The sequence below is a fragment of the Mus pahari genome, chromosome X (genome assembly GCF_900095145.1).
Source record: "Mus pahari chromosome X, PAHARI_EIJ_v1.1, whole genome shotgun sequence".
Lineage (NCBI taxonomy): Eukaryota > Metazoa > Chordata > Mammalia > Rodentia > Muridae > Mus > Mus pahari.
In genome coordinates this window covers 72626626-72636451 of record NC_034613.1, presented here as the reverse complement: position 1 = coordinate 72636451, position 9826 = coordinate 72626626, and the positions used below count along the sequence as shown (strand labels likewise).

Below are 9826 nucleotides of genomic sequence, written 5' to 3'. Positions count from 1 at the left end.
CATATAAAGTTTGCAAGACCAAGGGGCCTCTCTTCCCAATGATGGTCAACTAGGCCATCTTCTGCTACATATGCAGCTAGAGACATGAGCTCTGGGGGCACTGGTTAGTTCATATTGTTGTTCCACCTATAGGGTTGCAGACCCCTTTAGCTCGTTGGGTACTTTCTCTAGCTCAGGGGAGGAGACAGGAAGATCTCCAGGATTTTCTGGCTAGTCAATGTAGCCTAATTGTTTTTTCCAGGCCAAAGAGAAACCCTGACTCAGAACAGGTTGATGACCCTGAGATTGACACTTGAAGTTGTTCCAGGTTCTCACAGGAACACACACATATATGTACATGTACACACACACACACACCCATGTAAACACACACATTAAAAAGTAGAGGCAAGGCTTAAATTTGTGGTTAGGTAGAGTGGGTAATGAGCTAAAAGAAAATTTCGGGGTTCAGTTTTCAGTGCATTTAGAAATGATAATATACTCCAGGCAGCAAGGAATGACTTGCCATCCTTTTTCTTCCTATTAGATTTTTCTATAATACATTTACACAGTGTCCTATTTAAGCTTATTGAATTCCATTCTTGGTAGGGAAAGGGGGAGACCTTTTGGAAGGTATGAAATGATAAACCTTGTCATCTGGCATTTCACCAACTTAGTATTAGTCATGGCCCCAGGCATCCTCTTCATGACTCCGGATCTTAGTTTAGTTGTCAACAGCCCATGCTAAACAAGAAAATGTTCAGAGCTTGCCTACAGGCACCAGAGTTTAGGTTCTTGTGCTGTGGAGAATAGTCCAGAAATAAAGCAGTTCTCAACTTCATTAAGAAGTCTAAACTAATGTCAACCCTGACTTCCCAGCATCAATGAAATATCTAATGTAGATCTCAATGAAATATCTCATGTAGATCTAGGATGTTTTTTAAACTCTTTGTTTTGCCTTGTCTATCTTGAGATGGGATTCACTAAGCAGGGTTTCAAAACAACACAGGGTTTCCCTTACTATTATACACAGGGAAACACTAGAAACAATTTCAGATTTTTCTGCCTGGATTTAGAACTTTGCTCTGCAAGCTATACTCTATCTGCTGAGTCCACCAAACTACCAGCTGTCCTCCAATGTTCCATATATCTAAGGGGTTTTTATACTGCCATTGTTTTTCCCCAGAACATTTTAACCACCTTCTCTCCCACTGCTAGGATGCTAGGGTTTATATGCTTAATTTTCTATCTCCCAGGTGAGAATTAATTGCTTCCTCAGCATGCTCAGAGCACATGGTTTATACATGGGGCATTTGTACAGTACCATCTAGTAATTATAAGGAAATGAGTGTCTCCTAAAATAGAACCTGAACCTCTTGGTGGTAGGGGCTCCTCTCTGCATGTGTCTGTCTCCACTCCTCCCTTTACATGGCTCTCTGAACCCTGTACAGAGTATGTGATAGCAAAGATTTGTTTAATGACTATTTGACAAAATTAATGGATACAGACACAGAGAACAGCAAGAGATGAGAGAGAGAGAGAGAGAGAGAGAGAGAGAGAGAGAGAGAGAGAGAGAGAGAGAGAGAGAGAGAGAGAGAGAGAGGAGAGAGGGAGAGAGAGAAACAGCAAGAGACAGAGGAAAACAGAAAAAACAATTGTGTAGCCGTGGTAGTCAATTTTATGTGTAAACTTCACGCTACCAAAATAAACATTACTTCTGAATGTATCTGTGAGGGTATTTAAAATTACTGTTAAAAAATAAAATTGGAATATGGAATTTGTGATTCCAGCAAAGTACATTGACTTCCACCACATGGTGGGTTGGCTTTATGTAAATCAGCTGAATAACTGAAGGCTTGACACAGTGTTTTGTTTTCTGTCCTGCTCACCTACTTCAGCTTGGACATTGATCCGTGATGAAACTAAGATTTACTTTTGCTTTTGAACTTGATTAGACTTGCTATCACCAACTGTTCTGGGTTCTTAGCATGATGACACAAGATCATGAAATTTCTTAATGTCCATAGATATGAGCTAAGACCTTCCCAGCAGTTTATCTATCACCTCTCCCTGTCTGTTTGACTCTGTCTCTCTTTCTGTACCTATTTATCGTCTACCTACCTACAATCTATCATCTCCACCACCCCCCCATTGAGGTCCTAGAGAATCCTGATTAGTACAATGTCTCTAAATTGTTTCCTATTATGGGTAATTAATGGAGTGGAAGAAGGTATAATGAACAGGGTATCATATATAACACAAAGTGCCCAACATTTGTTAAATGCTATGTGTATAGCAATATGAATTGAAATTCATTCTTCACAATAAATTGATAACAAGTACTATTACTCCACAATTTTATTGATGTAGGAACTGAAGCATGGCAGGCTTAAAAAGGAACTTGCTTGGGCCAGGTAGACTGATGCATACCCATAGTCCTTGAACTCAAAAAGACAAAGGAGAAGAACTGCAAGCTCCTAGCCAACCTACTCTACATAAAAAGTATAAAACTAGCCTAGGCCATAGAGCAAGAACCCTTCAAAGCAAAACAAACAAAATACTCAATAAACAAATTGCTGTTGAAGCTTATTACGTGGGTGAATTAGCAGTGAGAATATTATTCAAACTTGTTCTATCTAACTATTGCTCTTGTGGAAGATTAAACTAGAATACGGTAAATATTTAGTAAGTAACTAACCTTTAAATTTCTATTTTGGTGTAAGGGACACCATGCTGTGTGTGAACTGTGTCCAGAGCCTTAAACATGATAAAAAAGTTCATTATCATTGAGATACATCACAGACTATAAAAGTCTTCATGTTTCAATCATGATTTAATTTATAAAGACCAAATCAAGGATGTGCAGCTATAAATGCTTAGTCATTAATGAATTTTGTGATCCAATATGAGGTCTCTTCTTAGTCTTTAAAAATATGATACCATAAGCTTACAGAGAAAAGCTATGAAAGAACACAAATAAATACATGCTTGAAATACATAATTATTTTAAAATTTTGAATGTATTATTTTATTAACAAGTATATCAGGAGATGAATATGAAAGTTAGGAAATGGAAAGAATATTGGAAAATGCTCAAAGATGTTTTTATCATACCATTAAGAAATCCTCAAGAGAAACTGGGCATGGACTATGAGTGTGTAGTAGGCCAAGTCCCTTAGCAACAATGGTGGTCATTTTTTAGGGACCACATAGCTGTAACACCAGAGTCAAGAGTCAATTACAGTTCCTCAATCGTTAAAGGATATGGCTAAAAATTTGCCATATAAGGAGAACAAAAATGGTAATTTCTAGTACACACCCAGTATTTTCAAGAGGTGAAAATAAGATCAAAGTGAATTTCTCTCCCTATGACTCAAACTTAATGAAAACATACAAGGAGACTCAAATTAAAAATGTTTCTTTTACTGAAATGAACTATTCACAAAACAGTTTTAAAATAACTAAGAATTGAGCTTATTTTTTTTTAATTTACAGATTGTCACAGGGAAAAGGTTCTGTGTAGACTGACTGCAAATTGACTAAATAAAGAAATGATTGTGAGAAAGAAAAGTGTGAAGGAGACCAAAGGTTTTACAAGATGTAGCTTCTTACCATCAAAGCACTTTATTCTGTGAGCAATTATTCATGAAAAAAACTGATAAGCTTTTGAAACAATAGCTTAAATACATTAGAATTTTTGAGCTAGCTGTTTTTAAGCAATATGAAATAATATATGCAAGCCAGCAGCCAGAAACAGAAGCTAGCTACCAGTACCTTGCATTCAGACAATTTTAATTATTCTCTCTGTTATGTTTTCAATTTATGTGTACTTGTTAATATTAAAAAAAATATGTATGCATTAAACAAAGGCTGTAGTTTCTGTTCTTTCAAAGCTTAACTCATTGGGAAGTGAGACATGGTGAAAAACTCCCTTTTAAGATACCTGGTCTGCAGTGACCAGTTAGAGACTGTCTCAGTTGACTGCAATTGGAGTGATATATGCAGCAACTAGCTTAGCATTATATTGAATATCAAAGAAAGTACATAGTGCTCAAATTTTGTCTTGTTTGAACCTGCACAGGTCTTAATTGGGTTGTCAGTCCTTCGAGCTTATATGTGCATCAGCCATGTTGTGTCTGGAAGATGCTAGTTCCTTGGAGTCAATTACCACCTCTGACTCTTAGTCTTTCTTTTCCTTCTGCATAGATCCCCGATTCTTGAGGTAAAGGGTCTGTACTGAGTACTCCAAAGGGAATTGGGTAAAGGAAAAAATATTATCAAAACATGTCTTACGACAAAGATTTTAAAAAATAAATTTAAAACGAAGGTACACAGGAGTATTTTGCACTTGATCTTAGCCAAAAGGCCCAGAAGCGATCACAGGAGTATTTTGAAGGAAGGATTCATTTGAGTACTAGAGCTTCTTTTGATTTGTGTTTGCAGGGCTGAGGCTAGAATCCAAGGCTTCACCCTTGTTCATTTAGCAAGTGTTCTCATATTGTGCTACTCTATACTTAATTTTTGTAATAGTCCACTTCTTGATTTCAAATCTGGGAGACTGGAAATAAGGCTATTAGAAGAAGAACTAGTAGTATGTATTGCAAGAGTTCATTTGAAATATGAGACTCTTTACATGACAACAAAAAGTTGTGTAAGTCAACAAAGGAAGAATAAGGAAGGATGAAAATGTAAACTGAGGTAAAAGTGAACTTAAGAAGGTGAGTTGATCAGAAAGAGTTAAAGGAGTGTAAATGAACTTATTTAAAGAGACAAAAGGAATAGAATTTCCTCTGAATTAGTAAGTCATGCCCCTTGTTTCCATTTTATAACTATAATAGAAGTAAAACATCAATCTGGAAGCATACATCTGATTTGAACTATTTGATCATAGACCATGAAAGCTTAGAACTGGAAGAAACCTTATCTATTGATACACAAGGGTCTTTTCTTTAGAACTAGCCCAGATGGGCAAAATACTGCCATCTGCTCTGTGAGTACTCATAATCTAGTTTGCAGCAATTCTTCACTAAATGCATGCCAGGGGAGATTGAAAAGAAAAGTCTTTTTATATGCTGTGTGAGGACAGGGGACATAATTTTATTTCCTGGGCGATCTCCAGATAGGAGCACAGTACCTGCTTATAACAGGTGCTTACCTCATGTTAGTTGACTGAATCCAACAGATATATTATTCTTAAATCTTTACCACAACATGTATATTTTAAATAAACATTTTTTCGACATTCCTAACACAAGACTGTGGAATATCTGTTTTCTTCCTTTCCTTTCCATTCCCTCCCTTTCCCTTTTTCCCCCTCTTTCCTTCAATTTTATGATGAAAGAGAAAAAATATATTTGTTATATATAATCAATATATTCTTCTTGATTACAATGTTAGAATTTGGAAAATATTAATGCAACCATGCATAAGGCAACCTCAAAGCTCAAATTTCTCCCAAATTGTTAATCTACACTGAACGCAATCATATTCAAGAGTTATGAAGAATATATATTCTTCTTTGCTTTCCATTTTGATGGGTTCTATATAATGTGCAGTTTGTGGAGATCTTTTATAAGTCCAGTAAAAAATATTTCCTGGGTTTCTCCTGTATATTTAATTTTGCTTTATGTGGTGTTAAGGATTGAACTCTGGGCTTTGTTAACAAGAGGCATGAGCTCAGCTACTAAGGTATCCTTAACTCTAAAAGGAAAACAAAACAAAACAAACTACTTCTCTACATCCATTCAAAAGATAATTACTGGAACACAGGTTCTTCGTCTATGAGATATGAATGCTATCTTGTTCACAGCTTAGCATAGTGCCCAGAATATAAGAATTGCTTAGAAAATTTTACCGAGGGAATGAATGAAAGTGTTGAATTCCTATAATCTGTTAGTCACTGTGCTAAATATGAATACGGTGGAACTCAAAGTGTAATTTGAGGGAAAATGAATGAGTACCAAATCATCCAACAAATCTTAATTCTCAGCTCTTTTCCATGGCTCAATACATTCCTGTGTGAATTTGAAGGCCCTCTTGATTTCTTTGTTATTTTCTCTAAACCTGCCAAGAGATTTTTAAAAAGAAAAGAAAAAGGACAGAGATAAACAATTACTGCTCTTTGAAAACAGTATTATCAAATGTGTTGCTGACTTTGTTTTAAAATTTCAAGGGCTTCCACTTTTTCTTGAATTGCTGGTTAATCACATTCAAGCTATTGTCTTCTCTAAAGCTTTACAAGAGTCATAGTTACCACCAGATGAGGAAATTGCCTTACTAGACAATGTGGATTCTTTCTAATGTCCAAGGATTCTTTCTGAAACCACCCAGATAGCATGTTTACCATAGGCCAGGAAAAATAAATATTTACTAGGCTTGTTCCTTTCCATGGTCTGGCTATTAGTTTGTCTTAAAGCTTGACGAATACTCACACTCATGGGAGAACCATACTGCACACCTATACTAATGAAGCTATTAAAAATAAAAGCAACAAAGCAAAATAAAACAAAACAAGCATCATCCCCAACTCTTCTTTTATTGTGAGGATAGTGAATAATGCCCTCCCCCATATACCTGTAGACTTTCCACAATCTATTCATGATGTCTTTGTCTAACACTTTTGCAACCTATAGTTTTCTGTGAGTTATATATTTGTGTCAGGGCGGACCTATGTATTGCTTTCAAATCCTTTCATGTGTTAGAATGTGTACCATCTAGCTACTCTTTCCTCCTTTCAAAAATCAGACCATGCCACTCTCAAGCTGTATTTGTCCTTACTCCTTGAGACAGAAATTTGATAAGAAAATGTGTTGTGCTGTGGCTTTGAAGTTATTCCCCCATATAGTTGCAAGATAAGTTTATGATGGGCTTGTGAGAAAATTTCAGGTTAAATTTTGGGAACCCAGAGTTAATGCAAGGTTCACTCTGAGTAGGAATATAATTGTTAGCTGAGTTTAGACATGGAAACTAATATGTGCCTCTGAGACCAACATTAATCTACTCCTTTTGCTTTGTTTTATCTTCTTTTCTATCCTGGTTCGTTCTTTCTTTCTTTCTTTCTTTCTTTCTTTCTTTCTTTCTTTCTTTCTTTTTCTTTTTTTCTTCTCTCTCTTTCTTTTTTCCTCCCTCCCTCCCTCCCTCCCTCCTTCCCTCCCTTTTTAGATGGATTACTATTATGTTACCTATGCTAGTCTCAAATTCTGGTGCTCCAGCAATCATCTTGCTTTAACTGGGACTTTGGTAGTAATATTACATACATCCCTAATCCACCTTTTGAATATTCCTCTTTTATAGATTTCTCATCATTCTATGTTTATTGACTTATTTCTTAATAACTTAAAAGATTTAGTGTGTGTGTGTATGTGTATGTGTGTGTGTGTTTATATGCAACATGTATGTGTAGTTACCTGTAGCGACTAGTGTGTTTATATGCAACATGTATTGTAGCGACTAGAATAGGGTGGAAGATCCACTGGAATGGTAGCTGCAGGCAGTTGTAAATCACTTGAAATGTATGCTGAGACCCAAATCCAGGACTACTACAAGAGCAGCAATCACTTTTAAGAACTGAACCATCTCAGCAGACCCTGGATTTTAAATTTGTGATTAATTTTCTTCTTTTTTTCAATGTTTGGTGCTGATGCTGGGGCTAAAGTAAAAGTCTCTCATATTTTATAAGTGAGTTGTGAAGGCTAAAGTCATGGTTTAAGGTTAATTGCTGTGTTTAAGAGATGTATAAAACAAAAATGCTTCTAATCTATAATCTCCACTTGCCCAGAGACAGATAACTTCTTGCATGCTGGAAGCTGATGTTTTTGCTTTGTTAAACAAGCTTGGTTGCCCCAACTGCACAGGCCGTGCTTGATCACATGTAGGCGGGAGGTATGTAGGCAGGAAATATGTCAGAATGTATGTTTGCCTCCCAATTGGAAGGAGGTGGGACATACGTAGCCTTGTGGGTTTTGCCTTTATAAGCCTCTAATGTAATTTGACTAATGTAATTTTATGCCATACTTTGCGAATTCTGGGTATAGACCTGGCCAGTGTTCATCATCCTGGCCAGTATTTAATAAACCTTGATTCAAATTTGGCTCAAAAAATGTGGTAGTGATCTTATTCTCGCCTGGTGGGATTAACAGAGCTACATCCCCAGCCCTGACTCCTTTCCCTTCCCCACTTTATCTTCTATATAATCCACCCGAACAGCATATGGACTCAGTGGGTGAACAGATAGTGCCTCAAATGAAGTGGCTATGGACCCCTGCCAGGTTGGCAAAGCATGATGAGGAGTGTCGTCCAAGACTAGATTTGGCCTATCTCCAGCAGCATTATTTCTTCACTTCTAAAGAACTCTTTCATCAACAAGAAAGCAAAAGTAGACAGACAGCAAGACTTTTGTTGAGGCTTTAAGCTTCCATCTTAGCCATTTCTAAACTGCACTGTGGAAATTTGTTTGTTGCTTGTCATGTGTATGAAACTGTTGGATTCTGTGATAATGCAGTCTTGTTATATCAATATTCAGCTGACTTTATGTATGCGAGTACCTTAAGGGTATCATTAATTTCAATTTAGAAAAACAAAAATCAACCTCTTATCCTGTTTTTGTTTTGTTTTGTTTTGTTTTTGTCAAAAGCTTCACTCAGTAACCACTACAGATTGTTATGAAAATTCTGAAGGGAGGGAGAGGCATCATAGGAAGTGCTTCATCCTTTTTACACTTTTTTTTGTCTCAAATAGATAAAAGTTCAACTACTCAGCTTAGATGATGTAACCTGATACAGAACTTATATTTAAAAATCAGGTCCCATATTAAAAGCTTTCCTAACGTAACTCCTGATTTGCAACGGGAACTAAAAGTCAAGTGTCTCTCACCTTGCCACACTATTACATTGAATCATTTACATTTCAACTTTAGCTATTTATTCTGCAGCTTTATTTATTCCACATTTGGAAGATATCATTCTCACAGAAAATTTCTGAGGCCAATGGAGCATTCCTTTCTAGGGGCATTTCAGGCCATAAGGAGCATAATGTTCACATTGTAATACATAATTATGCCTCCTGGTATTAGAACACAGGAGTGTTCCCAAGGACCAGAAGTGGTAATTTGAAATAATTGTCAATGAGATAAAATTGAATTGGTATTATTTTTTTTAAAGCACCATATAGAGTAAATCCATACTAAAATGATGGAAGAAGGTTGAAATCATGAAGTTACATAAGTGAAAAAAAGAGATAAAACAGCAGACATTCAACAGTTTTTCATCTAATATTTTGGCCAATAACACACTTGAAGATTTTTTAATGAAGACTGGTAGGTTTTCCTTAAGAAATCAATACTACTTACCCCCCTACACACACTTTAAGCCTTTCCAAAGCTACTGAGCTTGACGACTCCCTTCACACTCAATCTGTCTGCATATCAAAAAACCCACCACCACCACCACCACCACCAACAACAACAACAAAAACAAAACAAAAAACCAAAATTCCAAACCAAAACAAAACCCCAAAAACCTGTGTGTGCCAGGAGTGAGTTTCCAGTAGTTACAAGCTTTACTCTCTGACCACTTTTTCTCTCCTTGTTGTGCCAAACAAAGCAGTATGAAGCCTCTTTTTTACATATCAGTAAACTCGAAGGTCTCCTCTATTGTAACTCCCAACCATATCCCATTCTCTCCATCTCTCTTTTTGGGCTTGTCAGTAAATAAAGCACATGTTAAATGAGTATTGAAGAAGAGAAGATATACTTGTTGTTTGTGGTGGAGGTTGGCAGCAGTACCAGGATTGGTGGCGGTGGTGGTGGTGGTGGTGGTGGTGGCGGCGGTGGTGGTGGTGGTGGCGGCGG

At 36.7% G+C, this 9826-nt stretch overlaps 1 protein-coding gene and 1 pseudogene across 8 annotated transcripts in view; both read right to left on the bottom strand.

The window, feature by feature from the left end:
• Window positions 1-9826, bottom strand: part of Dmd (dystrophin) — a 2621826-nt gene that overhangs the window by 268359 nt on the left and 2343641 nt on the right. The window lies entirely within an intron of this gene.
• On the bottom strand, window positions 4204-4357 carry LOC115063255 (annotated as a pseudogene).